Genomic DNA, 19934 nt, shown 5'->3' with positions numbered 1-19934 from the left:
TTTAAAAGGGCCATCCCTGCCCCTTTGTGCTTTATGTTACTCTCCTTGTCAAAGAGGTCACTAGCAGGAAGGTTTGCAGAAATGATGATCATTACGTGGATATTCATAAACATCCAGCGTGCTGCCAGTCATAGGACAGGAACAGGCTGTATTACCTCTGGGCCTGACCAGAATTAGCAAAAAAAGCTTGAAATTAGCAATGCATTCCTTTGTGGGGCAGTCTAAGTCCCAACACTGATGTCACGACTAGCTGAAATTATGTCTAAATTTGAAAAGAAGAAAAGAAACTTCCTCAGAGGCATTTTGCAACTGCAAATGAGGCATAACTTGCATCATCTATGAACTCTGATGAACTGTTATTAGCATTTGAGTTCCATTTCCCTTAGAAAGCCAGGAGGGGTTCTGACCCTGGATTAAGGGTCCCTCCTGACACTTAAATAGGAAGTCCGTATGGAAATGGAGTTGTCCAGGGTGTCACCACCTTGAGGTGAATGGTAGCTTGAGGTGGAAGGGTGGAGAATAAACGTTACTGCAAGAAAAGCTGCTGAATTTCGTTTTGAGAGACTGATAATCCCACAGGCTTCTGCAGAAGCAGCTTTTGATTATCATTGCTGATGATATTAGAAGACATCTCTGGAGTCTGTCCTTTAAAAAATGTTTCCCTAGTGCTACTTGAAAACATATGGGTTGGGAACTGAAGTGAAAAACTGATGTTTTACTAACTCTCTTGGCATGATGGAGGCTTAGAAAATGATGTGCCTGATACCAGAGATGCATTTTTAACAGCAAATGAAACCAGACTGCATAAAAATTCAAAATACTAAACCGGTAAATGTAGATGAGAAAAGAAGTTGGAACAAGAAAAAGGGGCTGGTTAAAGAACCAAATGAAAAAAGATGGATCAGACCTACAGTTGGGGTGAATCGGTGCAGCTCCGCTAACTTTAGCGGATCTATTTTGAGTTGCATGAACTCACTGAAGATCTAGACATACACTAGCAACTTACACAAAGGGTTTGAGTAAACCAGATCTAACAGAGCATTTTCAAATGCAGCGACAACCTGAGGGCTTTATCAAGTAATAGGATGGGCAAGCAATTTGGAAGGTAACTATTTTGAGGGGAAAGGACCAAAGAGGTGGAGCCAGTATTTTGCCAGCTCCAGTTACTGCGCCAGCAACGCCTAGTGAAGAAGTGGACTCCTGGCTTCAAAGGAGGCACAGCCGCACGGGTTACTGCAAGGAAACAGGAAGGGAAGAAAAGGGAAGAAAAAGGAAAAAGGAAGGCTCCACACCCTGGTTGTCCCACGCTTCTTCAGTCTAGCGTCTTGGGAAACTGGGCCATCTTTACGGTATCTAACTCGGACAGAATGCCTGGAGAGAAGTTCATGCCCCGGTTCCAGTGGCTCTTCTCTGTACAACTTAAATTTCCAAACAACATACACTAACCTCCAGAAGATGTTTTATAACGGAACAAGCGTGTCTTATGCTGGAGTTGGATCAGGTTACTTTTGTGGGTTTAATAGGATGTTTTAAAAAATAAAATTAAAAAGCATTATGCTGATACCGCTTCAGTGTATTCATTGGGCAAAACGCTGGCCTTCAACAAGGAAGCAAGCTGGGTGGACTTCATCCCATCAGCTCCACCACCTGTGAAAAAATTAATACATTTTGATTGCTGCAGAAGAGCTTTTGAGAAAAAGCTACCTTGGCAAAGTGCAGAATCATTGTATCTCCTGACTTGGCATGCAGCTCTGAGCCCTTCTTACTGAAGGAAAAAAGCATTCCCTTTCAGTGGCTTTCTGCTCTACCTCTTTGTGTCTTTTAGACCCGTTAGTCATCGCACACGTACCCACAGGAAGAGTCAGATAACCAGCAGATTTTTTTTGCCAGACACATGCTACAAAATTCCTTCTCCTTTGAAACTGCTAAATGGTGAACTTCAGGAGGTTTCTGTGTGCTCTTAAGAAAAAAAGCAAACTGCTGCTGAGGTTGGCATCCTTCTGCACCAGGACAGGCAAGCTCTCAATCTGCTCCATTTCTGTAAACAGGTCAGATATTTTGCCCTCTGGAAACAATTTTTAAAATGGCAGAACTTACATTTTTGCTGTATGGCGGTTACAGTGTCTGTTGAAGCTGTAAGGTTCTGCAACATGCTAAAGAAATGGTAGAACCTAAAGACATCTTTCATCTTTAGCCACGATCAATTAACATAATCTATTTTTCAATTTTCCCAGGCCCTCTTTACACTCTCTAGCGAGAAGCTTAACCTCTTTTCCAAAATCCAACATAGCTAAAAAGCACTTAATATCGCTCTCAGTTCTTGTAGAAATTAGAACAGGTTTTGCATTTGACTACACAAAGAAGTTTTATTTCAGTGACTTGAGGTGTTAGGGTTTTTCCAGATGCAACTCAAGCCATGATTTCCCGTTGAAATAAGCTTTTATCCTTTATCCAAGAGATAGATCATGTTATGAGAAAATTCAAGTGATTTCATTCTAGACAATGTCTAATTGAATTGAACAATAAAAATTGTTATCCTTTATGACCATCAAGCAATTAAGTGACCTGGTGATAGGGAATTAAGTCAATCTTCCTTTGGAATGACAGCTGAAATAACAGAGGCGATGTTCTTTGACTACTGTATGCGAGTGAGAGAGGAGGCAGAGGAGGAAAGATGGGAACAGGACAATACACACTCACAAAAATCCTGCCCCTGTTGCAACTGCTGAATCATTTCCCATTAACTTTCATAAGGGCAGAATTTCCCCCATTGTGTCTAGGACAGCTTCATAAACAAACAAACAAGCAAAAAAGCCCACCTTGCTTCTACTACGATTTATAATATTTCCTGAATTGTTAATCTAAAAAGCTCTTTGAGTCTACTTTGCTGCCTTTCTCTTTCTTTGACATCCCTCAGAGTAAATGACAGCGGAGCAGGAAGAGTGCGTGCTAGCTCATTGAAGGTGTGTGCCAATGAACTTGTAATTTAAACACGACACAGTGGGAACTGCATTAGGGGTATTTGGGTATAAAACCAGGAGCACCTAAAGTGCCAGGGCTGTGGCAAATTCACCAGCATTGTAGACCGCAGCCTCTCCATCAAAGAGGGGAGATACAGCCGCAGGGCCAGGTGACAATGTGGCTCCATAGAAAGTTTTCCCTTTTGCACCACTACAGTTATCTTAATTATAGGAACTTAATTCAGTTGGCATACAGTTGCTTTCATTCAGTGATAAAAGTGTCCAAAGTGACACAATCAAAGACAAAAAAGGCACATGTATATGGAAATAAGTGAGTCAGTCTGGGACATTATATTGGCATAACTATTTTTTATGAAAATCGTGCCCCATCTAATGCTTTTTCCAGGGCATCCAATCTTTGGGTAGCCGTTGATTATACAGCACTTTGTGATAGGACCATCATGTATAAGCATCAACAGGTGTATGCCTATCCAATAAAACTATATACAAAAATCAATTCTATACAAATTATCTCAATAAATTGGCTGAAAGTTTGTAAGACAGTAACAAATCGACAAAAAATATGCATCTGTTTTGGTGCCACTTACCAGTTAGTGTTAGCTATTTGTCACCAGACATCCCACTTGCATGGATGAAAGAACGTTTTGTTTCCTTCTCCCCAAACTGCCGTAACTGTGAGCTAGCATTGGACTCCCTTTGAAAAGGAAAAAGTCACTATCAGCTGTCCCTCATTACGTGGCAGAGTCCATCTGGAAAAAAGTTTCTGTTAGCTTGTATAGATTTGGTCTAATTGTTTATTACTGTAATTAATTAACTTCCATGGATGGAAAAAAAATGAAAACAAAAGTTAAAGAGCAAGACAGTTTCATGCAGAAGATGTTTCTACAGCAGCTGCATACTCCCTGCTTTCGCACCAGAGTTGTAAAAGTTCTTGGTTCGGGCTTGTAGTTTTCCTTGATGACGGTGGCATTAATAATTTCCAACAGTTACAGACTTCAGAGTGTCAAAAGAATTAGGGCTGTAGTGTCAGAAAATAGGAACGTAAGCCACGCAGAGCGAACATAGAGTTTTTTTAATGTGTTTAGATTTTAAATCCTTTTCAGGGATAGTATTGCAGGCTTCAAGTGCCCTGGCAAATCATTAACGATAATATGAAATCCCAGCAGAATTATAGCAGCTATTTCACCATGAACTTGGTCATCCAACCGTGTAAAAAGAGTCCTTTCCACCTCTGAGTCATTATGAAAAAAAGTTATCTTTCCACCAATCTAGCAGGCTAACCTGATCGGAGACTAAAATTAGAAGAGTGATCCATATTTGCTGTATTTCTTACTCAATGTAGAGTTAACAAAAAGAATGACTGGACAAATTCACACAAGAAAAATTCTTCAAGGACTATTAAATATCTCAAGAAGTTGGTGAGCCGCAAATAGTTGCAGGCTGGAAAAGTCCTTGGAGGGAGCATGCCTACATGCTTGTCCTGTTCTCTTGCTTCCTAGGCACCTGCTGTTGGATACCATCAGCTGCTTCTGGACTTGCCCTCAAGACAGCAACTTTGGAAGCAGATCATAATTACTGCTCTGTTTCTAGATGCTCTAATTTTGCCAGAAGGCCAAAAGTTGTACTAAAACAGCTGTGGTATTATCTGTCATCTCCAGACATGGAAAATGGCCATGAATTCAGTATAGGGGTAGATAACATAGCTATATTAGAATGCATTATTATCTACAGCATTGCCTATTGCCAGTTTCATTTTTATTGCATGGCAAAGGTCAGCGCCTTTAGGTAGTTCAGAGATCCCAAAAGGTGAAAAATTACCAAAAATTCATCTATTCAGCATATATATGACACCCTCAGAAAGACTGTCAACATGGTGCTAGCACTCTCTGATCTACATTATAGGTTTGTTTTGGCAAAGAAGATTTTTGTCTGTCATTGATGGTGAACAGGTACTGAGGGCTGAAATAAGGTGGTACCTTATTGTTCTTCAGCTGAAACGTAGCTCATGGTAACAAGATTAATGAGTCTCAGTTCCTACTGGAGACTGAGCTGTGTTTGGTTTTGGGAAACCACAAGAATATTTTTATTTCAGAATGTCTTACTGTTATTCCTAGAAAAAATCAGATCCATCCAGACTTGTTTTTTTCAATTAAAAAGAGGAAGAAAACGGAATGAAAATAGCAACTGATATGGAGGAAAAAATGGAAAAATGGGACATTCTTCCACAGCTTGTTCTTACAGGCACAGATCGCTCTTGCGGGCATCAGACTTGACAGTCTTTGCTGGATCCTTCAGGACAACTTAATCTCAGATAGAGGAGGTTGCACCTAGCCATTTACTTAGTAGTGCTTAAGGGAACAAACTATTATACTTGTGCTGCAGTGCGTTGGCTTTCGATTGGTCTCCAGGCTTAATTAAAGCATTATGGATATGCTTTAGACCACCTGCATGTTCTAGACCCTAGATACTTTTGGTGTCTGTCACGTGATGGGAAAAGATGAAAAGATACACCACATCAGATAAAGACTTCAAATACTGTCAGCTTTCAGACAAAGGTGCTCTGTCATTCTGGCCCTAAAGTTTTACTTGGACTCGGCTGATGTTATATCATCTTATATTATCTCACCTTCTACCACCTCATCACTGTTGAGTCTTTTATTCCTCATAAGGTTCTGGCCTCAGCGGTATCCTGTCACAGCCCATTCCCCAGATTGGTTTTCTGCTCTGGAGAAGAGTTTTCAAAGTTTGTCACCTTCTCAATATATTGAGGTTTCCTTCTTGTTGTGGGATGAGAAATGGTGGCTACAAATGTCCCGCTGACCTTCCCTTTCGCCTCTCTCGCTTCCCCTCTAATTCATTTTCCGCGTTGGTCTGACAGAGCCTGAGACGGTTGCACTTCGGGCCACATTGCGAGACCCGTCTATTATTCTGTCTTTTGCCAAAGCAGTTGATTTGAAGGGGTGTGAATTTTTGTGAGGCTTTGGAAGTGTTGAATTGAATTTTCTGTCACTTTTGCTACACTTTACTTTCTGTGGGTTACAGCACTGATGGAAATATCCTTATAGTCTATGATAGGCGCATTCTATAAATAGCATGTTAAAGAAATTGAAATGTTTTTTTTAAAGTTTTAAAAATATAGGCGCTGTATGTAATCAACCCAAAATAACCACTGCATTTTTATTTTTGGCAAAAGATATCTAGTAAGAAGGAAAACTATGCAGTTTAATTTGCTCCTTGGTATTAGTTCTCTTAGTATTTGCCAGTAATGGCAACATTATAATTTGTAGAATTAATTAATGATCTGGCATCTGATTTTGATTCATTAATGCTTAAGCCAGCTAAGTCTCAATTATCCTCTGCACTATTTATTCCTTAACAAGCTTTTAGCTAACGTGATTTTAAAAATATGAAAATAGGTCTTACTTGCCTTTAAGAGGCAGCAATATTTTAACACTCCTCTATAAAATAAAGGAACTTTCATATTTTTGGTTTGATTATAGTTACATTCAAAATTAGACTTGGGCATTTGCAATGTATTCACTAAGTATATATTATATTTATATGTACCTGGAACCTGACTTCAATTTAGTCTTGATTAAAAAAATCTACTGAATTGGAAATTGTGTAATAAAGGATGCTTAAACCATACTGACCCAGAATAGCTCACTCAGTCAGACAGTTAGCAAATAAGTGCACAAGCAAGCAGATGATACGAGAATTCAAAATTAATTCTATTCTCAGAGGATGCATAGACTAGGAGATAGCATCTGAATCCATCTGTAGAGGTGTAAATCCAGAGTAACACCTTGGCTAAAGCCTCCTTACCCTGAATTTGATTGCTTATCCTGCAAACGATCAGAATTGGACTCTTCTGTGCCCAAGGCTATGTTAAAGTAGCTGAAATATCCAGTACTACTTCATGACATTTTTGTGATGCAACTGAAAGTCTCCACCGATTTCCACGTATTTATTATTTATAACTAATCCATTTACCAAAGTAATTTAAAGACTCCTGAAATTGTCTCCAAATGACTGGTATTTTTAAAAGTTCAATCACCACATCCTTTAGGAAAATCTGCCCGATGCAGTTATGCCTTGTGCTGCAATTGTGTCATGATAGGGGGCATTCAGAAACTGCATACCTTTGATTTGGGATTGTCAGGCACCGGTTTCAGAGCTGATCTGAACTGATCTTGGGAAGATGCTTCTATTGCTGGGCTCTGATGTGATGTTGCTGCCTGCCATCGTTGTACCTTGTCCCCGTTCCCGTCAAAACTGAAATGCGTAATTACAAAGATGGGTAAACAAACAAATCATGGATGTTTTAACCAAATAATCTTAATTAATCACTTTAGTTACTGAGATTTGTTTTGAAAGTACCTTCCGAAAGCTTTCAGGCATTATGTAAATGGTAGAAAACACAAAACTAAGCCATCAGTGTTGCAGTACGTGAAATAATTTATCTTCTCCTGAAATTGTGCTTCCTCGTCCTGAGAAGTCATTCAGTGGCCTCCCAATACCTGCATGTCAATGTAATACCACTGGTGCCCAGGTAGTGGTTCTTAGCTCATACCGCTGTGACAGCTAGAGCTTTCCCCACCCTTCTCATCAAGAAAAGCCTGAGATGAACACCCGAGAGTATCTTCCTGCCCATTTTTAGATCAGTAAGTCTAGCTCCTTTCAGTCCAAGCTGGAAATCAGTCCACAGCAGTAGGACTTTTGATGGAGTGAGCCGTAACGCCAGCTTCTCTTGAAACCTAAGGAGCTGTTAGCTCAGCCAGCTCTCACACTGCTACCCCAAAACTACCCAGTGAGGGGACTGCTGAAGTCCCAAGCTGTCTATGGTTTTAAAAATCAACCTCCATTTGCTGAGTCAGATCTTCTGGCCTACTGAATCTGCTCTGCAATGCTCCAGGGACACAAGACAGCTCTAAATCCAGTTTATACGGGCGGCCCAGAACTCCTGGGTGACCACAAAACCAGCTACCGGAGACATTTCAGAGGCAACAAACAAATCAGTCGCCAGTTACCGAAGCATGAGGAAAAGTCCAAGGTACCTGTGTTGGTATGGCAAGAGTTCATTTGGACTAAGAGGTAAATAGAGACAGCTGAGCTTGAGCTCTAAAGCCAGGGCTGGACCGCTGGAAGCACAAGCTTTCTCAGTTGCTTAGAGAAAAGGATTGAGTTGAGAAATCAGAGCAGCCCCGATCGTTTTTAATCAACTGAATGAGGAGGAAGGAGGGGAGGTGGAGGCTTGGGAAGAAAAATATGTAAAGCTTAAAAAGTTCCAGCTGCTGTTCTCTAATGGAGTCTCGGTTCCTCACGAACGGTGGAATAGTTAGGCCACCTGCTGGTACACAGCAAACCAACAACCTTTGCAATTTCCAAGCCACAAGAAATGATCTGAGGATGAGAGTTGGGGGAATTGTGGTAGGCTGGGGAGGTTTTCCTTCCCAGGTGGCTGGTGGGCAGCGACCAGCAATGGCTTCCATCGCTCGCTGCTCAGGGGCAACGCAGGGCAGAGAGGTTCATCTGGTGCCCACCCAATGTCTGCCAGAAATCTTCCACCACCGCCAGCCTCTCCTTCGCCTCAGGAGAGAAGCAAAGGAGAAAGCGGCCCAGGGACAGCTGACCTCAGGTAAGCTTGTGAAGTAGGACGCTGGCCTGATGTTTGTTAAGCGCCTGAATGAGGACCTCCATCCCTAACTGCAGCATCAGGTCTACGTAGGTAAATCAGGCAAGGCTCATGTGAATGGTCATGACTATACATTTGGGATTCATATTTTAATGAATTTTCAACAATATAGTTTCCATTTTTGTGTCTGCAATTTGTTTCTTCCAGCAAATCTACTCATCGGAAGTATTGCAAAGTATCAGACATAAACAGAGGGTGCACGGAAGATGCCAAACCTGTTGAAGTCCTTCTTCAGAAGCACTTCCAAGTACTCATCTTTAATATCGAAGAATTTAGGTGAGCTGGACAGTGGCATATTGCCAGAGGGCATTCACAAATGCATTCAGTGCAAGCAAATGAATTTAAATGGAAATTTATTTGAAAATGTAATTCTTCATTAAAGAACTGTCAGTCGTTTTGCCCAACTCTGTCCGCCGGAGCTTTAGCTTTAGTCTGATCCTGGTGAAAACCAGTACCCATGTCCAGCAGTTGCTGTTCTGCTCAGCATTGCTCCTAGCTGCTCGCTCCTTGCTGTTCTTGCCCGATTCCCTCGCCGCATTCCCTAACACTTGAAAACTCACCAGACTTGTGACTCACATTTTAATCTTATCCAAGTCACAATGTTTATTTCACAGGATGCCCAATTAAACGGTAATTCAATCTGCTCTGGAGTTGTTTCCTTCCCCTCTGGTGATTAGTATAACCCGAATAATGTAGGAAGCACAGAAAAAAAAAAAAAAGCAGTAAACAACTTCAGCAACATCAGGAGATCAAGCTGCAACTTTTCCCACTGAAGAAGAGAGAACAAGGGCATGCACAAAAATGTTAACATGGGTCATAATTTCTAACGTTCTCTGACTCTGAAGAACGGAAAGGAAAATTATGCTACCTTAGTATGTCTTATGGACTCCCTTTAAGCCTGGGGAAACAAGAATAGGTGTGGGGCTGTGCAAGCCACACAAAGTGAAAGAAAATCTCCGGCCCCGGTTTCCCTGTCCTTTCAAGTGCCTGCTGTTGCCATTCATTGAAGCTAGTGCACGTACGCCAGCTCCTTGCGTCCTCCTCCATGCTCTCAAAGGGAAGGAGCAGACTCCTGCCTATCGCTTGCTGCACGCTAGTGTCCAGAAGCCCTAAAAACCTGTCGAATCTCAGCTTGCTGATTGACTGAAGGGGATTTTTATCCTGGCACAGACTTGCATACTTTCTCGGGGCTTCCTTTTCATCTTCATGCAGGCATGTCGAGTGCTGTGTGATGCACAGAGATGTAACTACTTCTTATCTGCTCCACAGGTACTCCACAAGTAGCCTTCTGCAGCACCCCAGGCTTACATTGGAGGCATGGAAACAGAGGTAGGGCTCCGTATAAAAAGAAGGGTCTGTTTTCCAAAATAAGAAAGAAAATTTAACTAAACTGCTAAATATTACCTGGTCTTTAAAAAGCAAGGAAATGAAAACCTCTTGGGAAACGCCAAATGTGAGAAGCTGCGTAGGAGTGCAGCTCGGAGCTACCTTCCTTCCCGACTGGTACAACTGCTTAGGCAAAGCCAGCGGGGAGCTGAATATCACCAGTTACTTGAGAGAAATACCCTGGTTTCAGAATGGCCCTTTGCTCACTGGAGCAAACTCAACGTTGACACAAGCACGGGCAATTCTACCAAAGACATCTCCTCTTCACACAAGTGCTTAAAACAAAACGTGCCACAGGTTCCTTACTTTACACCGAAGCATCACATGCTAGTTACTGGGTGGGAGCCACGTTGTGCCTCTGGGCTTTTCTGTGCGTGCACCGAGACAAGCTGGGAGCGGGGGCTCCCGGGGGGCAGGTGAGGGGTGCCGGGAGCCCTGCAGAGCCAAGTAAAATGGTGGGAAGGACCCAGAGTCCATGAGGATGTTGTGGGGCAGCTCTCTCCAAAAGCCAGGTGTCCTCTCCAGCTCGCAAAGGGAGCAATTTTGTGACTTGGGAAGAAATATTTCCATTTGGGCTCCTGCTGTGCCGGTGCTCGTTACTCTGGGCTGTGCCTAAGTGGCGTTACAAAGAGCTCCTTGCACAACGTGCCCCGTGCCTGCCTTTTTATTTTCCTCGGAGGGGGGAGAAGTTTGGCGCTTGACTTTGTTGGTGATAACACTATAAAATTCTTCCCGACGAAATTTTCAATGTGCTTTCCTGAGACTTTCTAAAAAAATATAGATTAATTGTGATAATTAAATTTCCCTCTGAGTGATTTCTTTGATAAATGCGTCTAGTTAGGACTTTCAATTAAGCACCAGGCCCTGCTGTGAAGTCAGACTGAGCTTCATGTTGCAGGCATTTATTGCCTCATTTACACAGAGACAATCTGAATTATTTTACATTACACTGTTTTCTTTATCTGTCTTTTTTTACACAGGTATTAGAATGCCTATTAACCCTTCTATCAGGGAGCCAATTAAAAAGGTATGGTCAAGCAATTTTTAATTATTTTGTTATGGTTTAAACAAGCCTCCTGGAAGCATGGTACTTGAAATCTTTCTCTTGTCCATAGTGCAGTCCTTTGCCGCATAAACTCCTGGTTTGTTATTGTGCAGATTCTTGCAGACTCCAAGCTGGTGATAAAGGAATATGAAAATAATATAAAGTGGGGAAGAAAAGACAGTGACCACAAAGCCATCGTTTTGATGAATGGTGGTAATATGCAACAACTCTGGGAGCAGCAGCTTTTATGTTTTTGCGTTGTCCAAAATAGTGAGTAAATGGTAACTACCGCTTGGAGAATTTCAGTTGTCAGGGGTGCACTCCACCTTTAAGGTTGCTATGTCTTAAAGTTATATACCATGCACTCAGGCATGGTTGCATGGTCATTTTGAGTGCGGATTGAAGTATTTAAGATACACAATTTCTACCTTTTATTATGAAATTGGAACTATTTGCTTGTTTTTCTAGTGACTGGTATCGATGGTTACAGAAAAATGTCCATATGACTGTCAATCACCGCTGTTAACCATGAAGAATGAGAGGTCCACTAATTTAATAAAAAAAGCAAAACTCCTCCAAAAGAAGGTCTTTTTTAAAATAGAAAATCCACATCTAGACACCAGAATTCACTGTCATTGATCACAGAGAACAAAAGTCTACTAGACTTAGAAAATGGTTTTAAATTTTTATGAGTTTTCTGTAAAGCCATCCACAGCTACGCTAGCAAAGATGAAATTGTAAGGTTTACCAGCTGATGTGCTTTGAGATATAAATCAGAAACTAATTGTCTGACATTAGGGAAAACCACGTTTTTTTTCTCCTCCCACATTACCCAACAAAAAATATTTCTACTTCTACATACTGTGTAGTATGTTTGAATCTATGTAACAAGAGTATATAAATTTCCGATTATACTTTTGAGCTTGATTTTGATGCAACCAATGAAACAGATATGCGTCCCAAATGAGAGTTACTCAGAAGCATACTTCAATTCATATTAAACTGAACCTTTTCCAGGAGGCAGGAGGATTTCAAGGGAATCTCTGCCATGTAAAGAATCATGCTGTCTGTCCATATATGAATCCAAGCACAGTCAGATCTCAGACTGCCTGCATGGAGCAAGAGATATTAAATGAGCTGTGACTACCGAGAGTTTGAATAATTGACCGAAATTTCAATGCAATTGATGTAAAGCAAAGGACACTAACTCACTGCTGAGAAATTAGGGTTTGTGGATTATTGAGGTATGATAGTAAATCCAAATGTCAGCCTCCCGCTTTTTTCTCCAACATAAAACAGCAAACCCCATGCTTCTAATGCAGATTTGTTATGCTCTGGCATATCTAATTTCTTAAACTGGTAAGACAAAGATGACTGACACCAAATAATGTAAGCGTACATTTTAAAAATCCAAATGCTATTTTAAATGTAAGTTAAAACGAGAACACTGTGCAGTTAATATTTATCTAGCATCCTCTCTCTTCGAGGCACATCTCCATCATACAGGACTACGCTGTTAAAGTGGTTCATGGGAATGATGTGCATGACTCCTCCTTTTGCTAATGGGAGCTGGGTGCACAGAACAATTTAGCTGTTAGTGCTCTGAGGAGAAGAGAACTTGAATAGCAGGGGCTTGGAGAGCAAAATAAAAAGCAAGCTGCTAAGGGCATTTGAAAATACACTCGCTATTCTTTTTCTTCCTAAGCATTGCTGCGGTAAACAACTGCTTCAAGATTCCTCTTTAAATAAGTGACATGAAAAGGAAAAGAGCATGACTTTGTATCAACAGCCATTCAAAATGTACCCAGGCTCCCAAACTAACCTTGGGGGTACGAAAGGCTTGCGGGGGATTGGTCGGGTTGGTTTCTTTCTTTGCTGGCCAGTGGTTTAAAGAAGTTATCCCTGGTGGGAGGATTCTGACCCAAATATCAGGGATGCTGCCTTTCCTATGGGGAGTGTATTTAGGCCTGGATTTTAAAAACACAACTGCTTAAAGGTAGACTCCCAAATCCATGTAAAGCACTAATGAAATAGCATGGTTTTCAAAAGAATCAAATATCTACGGACTCCAGGTCAGGGTCCTGACCCAGCAAAGCAGATGAATATTCTCCCCAGCCCCTCACCCCGAGGCAACGTGATTGCTCATGCATTGAAGGCTAAAGTGCCTAAGTGCTCCCTTAGGTAGGGGTTAGAGAACTGAAACATGGGTGTAGAATCAACTGAGCACCATCCGCTCTTTTAGATCTTGGCTGGAGGGAGGTTTTTTCATGTCATTGGGTTTTTTATCACTTTGCTTGTGTCAAATTTTCCCAACCAAGCCCTATGCAGCAAAGTGCTTTTAAACATACCGCAAACCTTGGTCCCGAACCCCGCCAGGACAATTTCCTTTGGGGGGGGTGGGCTGCAAATATACAAATTATTGTAGGGCTCTGTACAATCCCTAAGGTCAGGGCAAATGCGTACCACGCTGGAGACTAGCTTCTTTTAAAGGCTAAGCTAATAGCAAACTCTTCCTGATGATTCGTCAGGACTAGAAGAACCTGGGATATTACAAAAGGCCAAAGAGCATTATGCATCACACAGTCCTTTCCTAAATGTTAACGATGGAGATCTGTTAGTGGGTAAAAAGATGGCTTAACGTACCGGATCAGGACACAAAAACCCTGACTCCAAGTCCCACTTCCACCAAAAGATTTACCTATGACCCTGGGCAAGTCACTGACTATTCACTCCTAGACCTGTAAAAGGGCAGTATGCTTTTCTGCCTTTGGAGTGAAGGGAGACTAAAATCCATTAGTGATTGTGAGGTGCTCAGATATTAAATTCTTAAGTGCTTAGATACATCAGTAGAGGAATTTTCCAAAGAGACATTATTGAACAGATCTGTGCATGCTTTTTGGTAATATTTGTCATAATGTGTTGTTGTATGTCTTTTTTCCTAATGTTTTATTTATTACAAAGTATTAAAGGTTGGGTTTCTTTACGGAGGTGGATTGACTTGGAGGAGTTCCACAGGGAAAGAAAATGTTTTCCATGTTGTAAGACTAATAACATAACGGGAAAAACAAAAAGCTTATGTTGCCATTTGATTGAGGCAATAAATAAGTGCCTTCACTTTGGCCCATAGCGTACATCTAACTCTGTTCTTATTCCTGTTCAGTCTCATTAACTGCTTTGCCTTTCACCTGTTGTGTTTTCTTCTACTTCTAGCACAGATGTACTAAATGTTGCCAGAGAAAAAAAAACAACAAAAAAAACCCCCAAAACTGAAACAAAAAAACCCCCCAACCAAACCTTCCAAAAAACAATTCAGGCCATAACACATACCATTCCGTATTTCCCAAATTGAATGTCACTGTGACATCAATAAAAATGCCATATTACCGTTTAATTGTCAAGTCCTGCCTAAGTCTGCCCATTAGTGACAGTAATCAGGACAGAAAAGCAACCAGGTTACAGATACCATGGTCAGCTTAAAGCTGAGGAAAAATGGACATATCACAAGAAAAGAATTTAAAAGAGTGACTTAGGGGAAGCTGAATGTTTCTCATGCTTAAGCCATGGCTATATCTAAACGTTATGCTTAAGTTCTCACAGAAAGATTTTTTTTTGCTGTATTTTCTGTTTTCTCATGAATTTGTGTTCTTTCAGGCATGTAACTTCTGGTCATGTTTTGGCAATCAACATAAACCTGATGATCCTCCTAAGCCTTAGCTCAGAGTAGTTGACAGAGGCTGCATTGCTTTAAGGTCTTTAGTAATTTGGGTTCTCTTTCTCAGAATGAAATCTTCCCTGGACCGCTGGCTCTGCAGGGGATCAGTACCAACGAGCAAAGCATTCGCTGAGCCTGACTTTACAATCCAGTATCTTGTGTTACAGCTGTCTACTCCATCACGCTATCTGCGCCATTACTCATCCTGGCTTCTCTTACGCTCATTGATGGTTATCGCCTGCGGTCGTCTTTTGGGGCTCTTTTTGTCTTTTATTCAGAAGTCCTTTGGGAAACTAAACTCAACAAGTGGTACTATATCTAGCTTTTACAGAGGGGATAAACATATGTTTATATTTTAATATTATCAGTGACTGTGTTCTGTAACACAATAGAATGCCTTCATTTTCTTAATCACTGTTCTGAAAGTGTTTTGGGAGCTTTCAGATGAAAAAGAAAACACAGGGCTCTACTATCACCCTAAGCATGGCTCAGACTAAAACTTCAACTTTCTGTGGTTTTCATACAGTTGCTTTATATCCCACTTGATGCTTGTCCTATTTATCCAATACTTTGATATAGAATTTGTAACACTGCACTCTGCTTTATTACTCCCAGTAATTCCTTTCTGTCTGCTCTCGGCCGGTACTGTAAACCACACAGGCCGAGGTTGTGTGTTGTGTTGGTATTGCTAAGGTACTTTAACTCACTTTTGCGTAATTTGGATTCTGATCTGATCCCAAAGATTGCTCCCTTTAGGAGTTATATCAGCCTATAGAGAGCTCTCTATGGATAACTTTGCAATTCAGAGCCACCGAGAATCCTCTTTGAGTGTTTTGTGATACAGCCGCATCCCCTTTTCTCTCTAGCAAGGACCGGGCACTTCTAGAGGCTGGTCAGAGCAGGCAGTAGAATCAAAGAAGCTTTAGACCCGTTTAGCTGATGAAACTGAACTCACATTATCACAGAATAATAATACATGACATAATCCTATCAATCTTCAAAGGACTCGCAAAAAAAAGGGTTACAGCCCCTGTTAAAGCAAGAGATGGTCAATTTACAGATTAGAAAACTAAGGCGAAGATTCAGTTTACTACTGGCTACCAAAACAGCTGAGGACTAGGCTTTTAAAGTAGTTTTCTACCAACTACAAAGGGCAAAAGGTGAGGTCTAAGGATCTTCAAATGTCTGGTTTTTTCTTCCTCCTGCTGTTTATAGCCCTTCTGTTGTATTTTTCAGAAAGAAACAAAAGCCCATAAACTTTTGCCTTCTTTCCCCCCTGCCCTTTTCTAGAAGAAAATGACATTAAGCTAAAAGGTTGCCCCTGGATCTGCTCTACGCTACTTGACAAAAAAAATGAAAAAAAAAAAAAAAGGAAAAGAAAAAAATAATGGGGGGGATATTTGATTAAAGGCATTTTGGCCAACATTTAGAATGGGACACACAGCACTGCTCTTCTGTTTCTGCCCTTTGCTCAGTTACCCACAAGACCCAAGCCACATTCATGCAATTTGCTCAGCCCACAGCCTGAAATCAATGAGGTCTATGCAAGAAGAGAGCACCTGCCTCAGGCTGTTACTGTTTTTATTTATTGCCTGTGTTATTAGACCACGCAGGAACCCTAACAACAAATATTGTCGGAAGCACTATGTAAACATCAAACAAAATGATGGCCCTGTCCCAAAGTGATTACAAACTAAACGGAGGACAAGAGACCACAGACAGACATAGACGGAGGGAGAATAAAGGAAATGAGAATGCTCGGTGTGGCTGACAGCAGGATTACCTCACCAGCAGTCTAAGGGTTGTCAAAGCTTTTGTCGACGGCGTGGCAAAGGAGAGCTTTAAGGAGATTCTAGAGAGCTACCAACATAAATCTGAGGGTGTTTATGCAGGGTACCCTCCAAGTATGAGAGAGACCACAGAGGAGAAAATGAGAAAGGGCTTGCTTTGAGACGAACACAAGAGGATGGTAAACCTGAACAAAAGGAGGTGGTCCATTTTAAGGTTTTAACAGCACTTAAACGTTGCAGCTGCCTGCATTCCTGACGGCCTTCAACAGTGACCCCTATTATTTTTTTTTGCTCCTGACCAATCCTGTTCACCCACATCCTGCTCTGAAAAGGCATATAAGGACCAAGCGCGGCAGGGCTGGAGGTCTGCTCAGGCAGGGCAGTTATTGGAGCTGCTCTGTTCCCTGTTCCTGCCTCCTGACAATGAGAGATGATAGGTAGGGTCCCAGGGGGCCCTGAAAATGAAGATAGGCAGCTTATGTTGATGGGAGATAGGGGAGGGGGGAGGTAGCGCAGAGATGCCAAGAGAGGAGTGACATGTTCAAAGAGACAGGCTAGGAAAATGATCTTTGAAGCAACAGCAGCCGCATGCAGGATGATTAGGGCAAAGGCAAGCCTGCATGTGTCAAAGCCAGAGAAAAGGATCTTGCAGCAACTGAGCTGTTAAATAATGAGAACTTAGGCAAGAATTTTAGCTGTATGGAAAAGTCAGAAAAGATGCATCTTAAAAGCTGGAAGATTTAAGAATTGGAGGTGGGGTGGTATAAGCAGCTGAAAGATTGAGGCTTTACCTATATGTATCAGAGGTCAGAGCTGATGCTCCAGTACAGCGGTGAGTGACAGATAGCATAGTATGTTGTCCATAAGGAAAACAAGGTGGTAGAGGGCTTGGGGGCACAGAGAATTGTAACATGCAAGAAGTCGAGGCATTTTCTCCCTCTCATCTCCTGTTCCACTCTTCTCTCTGCAGCTGCTAAATACTGGCAAGTATAGAGATGCTGCCTCAGATAAGCCAAAAATTCAGCAAAGAATTTAAGTGCAGTCCCAGTAATAAGTCTTTTCTCGTATGGTCTAGATCCTGTTCAATATACCCATGAGGTTGTGTCTCTCATCTAACTCAGAAAATACAAATCTTTTCTTCCACGCTCAGTAATAAACTGCACAGACCTTGTGCAGTTTTCTGCTGTATTCCTGAAATAAGATTACCAGTAAGATTAAGGCCTCCGGGTTGTGAGAAGGAAGATTTCACAGGATTGAATGTTATCCAGTCTACTTCTGAAACAGAGCATAAAATAGAAGAAAGGACGATGAAATATATTACCGAAAATATCACAGACCGTAGTGGTGGTAAAAGGGGTAATGAAAGACCAAAAATTTAAATTATATACAGAAACAAAAATCAACAGGGCGAAGTACTGCAGGGCCTACAGTTCTGGTTTGTTGCCAGCAGAGGGCACTCGTGGCCTTTTATTTTTACGATTTGAGCGATTTAAACCGAGATTTCCCTTGGTAGCATTTCCCAGGCATAAATCAAACACAAATGAATAACCTTTGATTTATCATTCCTAATGGAGATGTACATCATATTGGCGTGTCATCACATTTCAACATTGGCCATTATGATGCCAATCATATAGTAATTTTCTTCCGTGTCATAATCAGCGATGAAGATGTACATTTCCATTCAGTACAATTAGATTTTCATGTTTCTTAATGGTAGCTGAGGGCATTAGGCAGAATACCTGCTTTTGCTGCCTCTAACTCTTTTATGCTCATATTTTTCTGAAATCATATCCAAACCATTACCCAATCACCACTTTCCTGTAGTTAAATGCCACCGCTGCTCATACGGGAGAAGGCGAGAAAGATTTATACCGTTATTCCAAGCTGCAAAGAAACAGGCATCAAAATCCTAGGCAAATACAGGCTGTTGTATACCTGACCTTACCTATTGGACAGCTTTGTGGTATGCTTCACGAACTCAGTTTGGGTTTGTCACTAGGGACACCTAACCCACAGGACAAACCACAATGAAGGTGTCTGGCTGGGCCTGATGTCCAACCGGGCAAGCTCGGCGACGTTCGGACTAACCGCCCGGAGAAAACCCAAGTTACTGCTGGTGGTAATGAAACCTTCCTGTGGGCGCAGGCTTTCTACTGGATGGATGGAGAGAGAAGATGTGCTACCGGCGTTTAGAACAACTCCTGGCTTTTCCACGTAACTGCTGCTCAGGGCAAGCGTATCCTGGGTTCGTACAAGCTAAACCAGCGAAACACAAGTAGCGGGGTTTTCAAAAGGACCTGAGCCTGTCTGAAAAATCCCGTCACACATCTATAGTCCATCTAAATAAACAACATCAACACCGCAGTCCTCCATTTCTTTTCTGTGTTTTAAGTACATGGGCCAGACGTGTCCATCAAAGAGACCTGGTGGGTCAGGAACAGTGTAGTTACGTGTGCTTCTCCTCCTTTTGCATTCATCATATGGAACTGCCAGGTAGTAGCGTATGTCAAATAGGTCTATCAGTGGTTTGTAATTATAAAGCAGGAAGCCTTCAATGACCAATATATGGATATCTTTGGAGGCTGGCTCTTTAGAGCCAGGCGTAACATTCACCCCGTGGGAACGGGCAAACTTCACTGGGTTCTCAATCCACGCACGCACAGTGCTCACCATTGCCTCCAAATCCAAGGAGTCCAACACATCCCATTGTTTAAAGCCGTCTTCCCCGACTTCTATTTGATCTTGTGGCTTGAAGAAGTCATCCTGATGGACCACGCAGCAGTTGGGGAGCACCTTGATGATTCTGTTGGTCAAGGTGGTTTTGCCACCGTTGGTGACACCTCCGATGCCTATGATGTATTTCATCTTTGTAGAGTTGCCTCCTGCTGATGGAAAAGCCCTGTGGTGGTTACTTTGGTGGTTATTTTGGTGGTTACACGCTTCCTTTCCTAAAACGATGCCGTAGTTTCTTGGCACCTTCGTTCTCTGTCCAACCGGAGGGGTAATGCCTGCTCGCAGGGCTGCCAGCAAGGCAAACGGAGGGGCTGGAGGACGGGGAAAGAGAGCGAGGTAACCAGAGCCTGGTCACCAAACTCCCAAATTCGCACGCTTACGAAACGAGCAAGCAGAGCACAAGGTGACCCACGGGAACGACTGCGGGACTTCAGAGCCAAGGGACCCCCCACCACAGAGCCTCGGCGGGAGGGTGACACCGGGACCGGCCACCGCCGTCCGCTCGGGTCAGTGGTATCCCCGGGTAAACCCACGGACACGCGGCTTAAATGTCACTTGCCGCCTCCTCCTCCTCCTGTTTCAGGCTGTA

The 19934-nt window shown here is 42.1% G+C and overlaps 1 pseudogene; it reads right to left on the bottom strand.

The window, feature by feature from the left end:
* Positions 1-18868: 18868 nt before the first annotated feature.
* Positions 18869-19477, bottom strand: LOC104158975 (annotated as a pseudogene).
* Between the last annotated feature and the right edge of the window lie 457 nt (positions 19478-19934).

Source organism: Cariama cristata, unplaced genomic scaffold, assembly GCF_000690535.1.
Source record: "Cariama cristata isolate BGI_N322 unplaced genomic scaffold, ASM69053v1 scaffold12060, whole genome shotgun sequence".
Lineage (NCBI taxonomy): Eukaryota > Metazoa > Chordata > Aves > Cariamiformes > Cariamidae > Cariama > Cariama cristata.
The sequence above is the reverse complement of the archived record's forward strand: the minus strand, read 5'-3'. Positions and strand labels throughout refer to the sequence as shown.